Source organism: Gastrolobium bilobum, unplaced genomic scaffold, assembly GCF_033153095.1.
Source record: "Gastrolobium bilobum isolate Gb01-03AN ecotype WA unplaced genomic scaffold, APGP_CSIRO_Gbil_v1 utg558, whole genome shotgun sequence".
NCBI lineage: Eukaryota > Viridiplantae > Streptophyta > Magnoliopsida > Fabales > Fabaceae > Gastrolobium > Gastrolobium bilobum.
The window spans coordinates 205421-211420 of record NW_026896319.1 but is presented as its reverse complement, the minus strand read 5'-3'; positions in this window follow the sequence as shown (position 1 = coordinate 211420).

Sequence of the window (6000 nt, the reverse complement as noted above, 5' to 3'; positions counted from 1 at the left end):
AACTGAACCAAAACATAGACTCAATCACAACATTATGTGAACATTTATATCATATATATAATTTGAGAAAGGTTGTATTTATAAATTTTTTATTTACAAATTCTTATTAACTATATTATATGTTATCGTTAACATATTCTTGAGTGAAGTCTTACTTGAAATATATAATATAATTTGTAAGTTTATAAAAATAAAAATTTTCAATATAACTTTCCTCGTACAATTTTAACCAACAAATATACCAAGTATTAACTTTAGCTTTGGAAGCAAAAATGTTATATTAATAATGGAAAAAATATGTGTTATTTAAAAAAATACAAAATTATGTCATTTTAAATAAAATATAAAGATAGATTATGAAAAAAAAAATAAACAAAACAAAAATAAAAATATGAATCTCATCTTTTTATAAAAATAAAATGATATAAATGATATCATTAAAAATACAAGCATTTTTTCCATTAATAAAACTAACAACTTTACCTGTGGACTTACTTTGTGTTTGGGATTGACACAAGATTGGTGCAACCAACATCACCTTGCTGCCTTTAAACTCATGGAAGACAAACTTTAAGATATGAAATAAAGATAATTTTCTAATAGATGCTAAAGTTTGAAAGATTAAACTTCTAAAATTTAGATGTTCCACATCGGCTTTAATATGAATTGAAAAGTGCTTTATATACCTCACAAAAGCACAGACAGGTATAAAATTTGGCAGCACGTGAACGACAGATCTTTGGTTGACCGGGTTGCTATTGGCTCGCCGATTCACGGTTTTTGGTATACCCGGCCGGTCGAACCCGAGTGACTCCGGTTTGCAAGGACAATCGATCCAATAACAAACTCGAACCGGCTTAAGGACCGGTTCAACGGTTTCCGGGTTGAACCGACCGGTCCGAGCCGGTTTTAACAACACTGCAACAAAGAATTGCTAGTGCTATGTGTTGTCATTAGATGAGTTGTGGGCTTGTTGGGCCCAAGCCCATTTATGTCAGTGGCTATGTTAGGCCTAATGGGTCACACACTAACACCTTATTGTCATGATGATATAACATTAAAGCTATTGGGCCTAATAATGGTCGTTAGCCCAAAAAGAAGTTTGGAAGCCCACCTAAAAGGAAAAAGGGCGCATGGATCATGTAATGGGCTTGGATGGTCCAAGATATTACTAATTAATTTAATTAGTTAAATTAATTATCAAATATTGAAATTTTGAATTTTGAATTTTGAATTTAAATGTTTGAACGTTTGAATTTGAATTTTGAATTCGAATTTGAATTGTCTATGAAAAGTTGTTTCATAACAAAAGAATAAGATAAGATCTTGTTGGAACAAATCGCTAGTATCAAGAGGAGATCTTTGATCACATCCAAGGCTGAATTTGGGGCGCCACTTTGGTTGTTGAGTGTCATCTTGTCAACCAAATAAGGTCCAAGTCAGATTTGGTTTGTTGAGAAATCAGTGAGCTAGTTAGTTCAAATTTGAATGCAACTACACAACGTATCTGGACTGTTTTTGGGGCTGAATTGGGCGCACCATATGGCTTGCCATATGATGTTTGTTAAGTCAGATATTTGTTAAGATATTGACTTGATATCATGAGGATATGATAGGAGGTTGTTGGCAAGATTTGATGTTGCAACAACTCCATTTTTCCTCTCCATTGTGCGCTACTTATGGTCAGATTTTTAGAGAAAAATCTGATCCAATTTTGATAGTTCTCTCATCTCCTTTGGTCATCTTTTTGTTAGGTTTTTCTTAAGAGGTTTTGAAAAATAACCTAGCCATATATCATCAAATCCATGCGCCACTTTTGTGGAGTTTTAAGCTGAAAATTTCACTCTTTTAAACACCTTAACCTAGCCTCTTCCTTCACACATTGGACGCCTAGCAAGCTTTTGTGGTGATCAATTGGTGGCTTTTCAAGAAGAGTTCTTGCATCTTGACGTGGGTGGTGTGGATCAACGTTAGAGGGTTTGAACCCTTCAAACCTTACACTGATCTCCTTGGTGTTTGAATCACTAACAAAGGTAACATCATGCTATCTTAAAGCATGAGTCTTGATTGCATGTGTGATTCCGCATGAAAAATTTTGTTTTTCCCTCTCACATGCTTCGGCCTTCAAGATCAATTTAACTTTCAAAGTGTGTGTCCTTTTAAAGGATACAAATTGTATCATTTTAACATTATGTCTTACCGGTAAGACATAGTTATAACATGAAAAATAACTTTCTTTTCTCTCTCCACATCAGCTGAAGTGACTGAGGAAAGAATTTTTTTTTCATATTATAAATATGTCTTACCAGTAATATATAATGTCAAAAACTAAAAGAACGTAAGGATGTGTCCTTTAAAAGGATAAACCTTTTTCTCTACTTTTAAATGGGCTTATTTAGTTTAGTTGGGCCCAAATTTTAAAACAAGTCAACTAATCATTTTTGTGATTAAGATTAGAAGTCTTTCTTTTAAAAATAATAAGAATAAGAATAATAACACAACTTATTATAATAAAGTGAAAAAAACAAATATAGAATATAAAAAAACAAAAAGGTGAAACACAAAAATAATCATAGTGTACATGTTTCTTATTATTTGTTTGCATTTAGATGGTTTGTTTACTTTATATTGAGTATTTATTTTCTATTTAGGTGATGTCAAATTATAATTTTAACCTTAGTTAATTATAATTACTTATATAATATATATAACAAGTAAAAACAAAATTAAAACAAGAGGTGCCTTGGCACCTACTGGTGTGGGCGTGGCTATGCCACTGTTTACCAATGTACTAGATTTGAAGTTTGATCATGTAAAATTTGACCATGTTATTTGAAAATTTTCATTTTTTTTATAAACATTAATATTTATAAATAAGTGGATTTTTATTGTGAATATTTATAAACATTAAATAAAGTGGAGTTTTATTGTGAATATTTATAAAAAAAAGTCAACACAAAGATTATCGAAAAATTTTAACCGAGAGAATTCAATCCTGAATTCTATGGGGGCGTTGTTAGTATATGGATGTCCTAGAGACAATCTTTTGATTAGATTAGGACATATGTGGACCTTTTATATTGTCGCAAATAAATAAAAGCACTCTTTATCCTATTTCATATTTTGTCTCAATATTATTGTTAATATTTTATATGAGTAACTGGATAAACCCCTTGGAATAGAACAGGTATCTCTTGAGTATGAGAGATTATGAGATTATCTACCTTTAGAGTCAGTAAATTGAAGATTCCTTATTTCGAATAAAGCTTACCCTAAACCGCAAGGATTGATACATTTCCTTACCCTAGGTTTAATGGGAAGGTAACTGAGTCGAAAGGAAATATATACGGCAACCAAATATGTGTAATAGGATGATCAAGTCATTAATCTAACTAGCTCTAGGGCAACAAAGCATTGCTAGTGCTTTGTGTTATCATTAAAAAGGTTGTGGGCTTGTTGGGCTCGAGCTCATTTATGTCAGTGGCTATGTTGGACCTAATGGATCACACACTAACACCTTATTGTCATGATGATCTAGCATTAAAGTTATTGGGCCTAATAATGGTTGTTAGCCCAAGAAGAAGTTTGGAAGCCCACCTAAAGGGAAAAGGGCACATGGATCATGTAATGGGCTTGGATGGTCCAAGACATTACTAATTAATTTAATTGGTTAAATTAATTATCAAATATTTAAATTTTGAATTTTTAATTTGAAATTTGAATTTTGAAGTTGAATTTTGAAATTCGAATTTTGAATTTGAAATTTGAAATTTGAATTTTGAATTTTGAATTTTGAATTTGATTTTTGAATTTTTAATTTGAATTTTGAATTTTGAATTTGAATTTTGAATTTGAATTTAGAATTTAAATGTTTGAATGTTCGAATTTAAATGTTTGAATTCGAATTTGAATTGGCTGTGAAAAGTTATTTCATAACAAAAGGATAAGATGAAATCTTGTTGGAACAAATCCCTTTATCAATAGGAGATCTTTGGAGATCATCCAAGGATGAATGGGGCGCCACTTTTGGTTGGATATGAGTGTCATCTTGTCAATCAAACAAACTCCAATCAGATTTGGTTGTTGAGAGAATCAGTGAGCTAGTTGGTTCAAACTTGAATGCAACTGCTCAACGTATCTGGACCCCTTTTGGGGCTGAATGGTGAGCATAGATAGGATGGTCATATGATGACCATTAGGTCAGAATCTTGATTAGATAAAGACTTAGTCTCATGCAGATTCAAAGTGGAGGTTGTTGGGAATTTTGAATTGCAACAACTCCACATTTATCTCCTCTTGTTGTGCGCCACTTTTAATGTGATTAAAAGTGAAAAATCTGAATCAACTCTCTAATTCCCTCACTCTCTTGTGCGCCAACTTGGGTAAGTTCTCCTTAGGGTTTTCACAAAAAATCCTAGCCAATTCTACTCCAATCCATGCCCCACTCTTGTGAAGTTTTCATGTTAAAGACTTCACTATTCTAAACACCTTTACCTAGCCTCCTCCTTCACACATTGGACGCCTAGCAAGCTTGGTGTGGTGGTCAATTGGTGGCTTTCAAGAAAGTGTTCATGCATCTTGACGTGAGTGGTGTGGATCAACGTTAGAAGGTTTGAACCCTTCAAACCTGACAGTGATCTCCTTGCTGTTTGAATCACAAACAAAGGTAACATCATGTTGTCTTAAAGCACGAGTCTTGAATGCATGTGTAGTTCCGCTTGAAAAATTTTGTTTTTCCCTCTCACATGCTTCGACCTTCAAGGCCAATTTACTTTCAAGTGGTATTAGAGCCCGGTCGCTTTACTATCGGCGGGTGATGGTACTTTGTTTGTAAAAACTTGTTCTTTACGGTCAAAAATTCTTTTAAGAATTAAAGCATGAATCATAGCATATGGATTTTGAAATACTATGCTTTAAATTGTTAAAGTTTTTATTTTATGAACATGATAATGTGATTGCTATGTTCATATATCTGTATGTGTTCATGGTTTTGTTTCTTTTTCTTTGTGAAAGTTTTGAAAAGAAACACCTTTTTGAAAAGGATGGCTCGGCCATGAGGGGTACTTTGAGTACCTTAATTGTTTTTTTATTTTTCTCTATGAATTGTTCCATGAGAATGACATGAAATTTTTTGTGAAATTTTTTATCATATATATGGATATGTGATTCGGCCATACAAGGTGTGGTGTCTACATGTGTGGTTTAATTTTGTGTTCTTTGAGAAAGAGTCATCAAAATTTGAATTATATTAATTGTTATATAATTCGGCCATTAAGAAATTTTGAATCATGATTCTTGCAATGATATTTTAATTGTTAAAATGATAAGACGTATGGATGAACATGTTATATAATATTTGATATTATGTGCTTGCAAGTTATTTGAATTTTCAGGTGCAAATTGGAAGGAGATGATCATGGTGCCCGAGTTTGAATTTCAAATTTTATATTTTAAATTAAAGGTGTAATTTTGATCGATTTGAATTAAAATGTAAATTTGAATTTTAAATTTTGAATATTCATTTGTCCCTCCAAAGATGTTTTGGAGTTTCTTTAATTATTTTGTAATTAGAGAATTAGGCTAGTGGCGTTTAGACGACAAGGAGCCGTGGCTTGAGAAGCAAGAAAGACGAATGCACGAGCACCTATGTAGCACCGATACGTCATGCGACACGTGACACGACACGACACTCCGACACGTCAATCCTAAAAAATTATGGATTTCGACACGTTGGGACACGTTTTAATATTAAATAATATTTTTAATTTATATAGTGTATATTTCATTTAATATTTAATAATTTAACAAAAAAAAACTAAATTAATAATACCCATCAACACGTTATAAAGATGGAAGCTTTAATAAAAAAAATAAGAACTGGGATGAGAGAGAGATATAATATCAGATGGAGAGATCAAATCATATTAGAGAGAGATCAGAGAGAAGAAGATACAACAAGAGCGTGATAGGAATCGACAACAATAATGTTGAGATGATCTC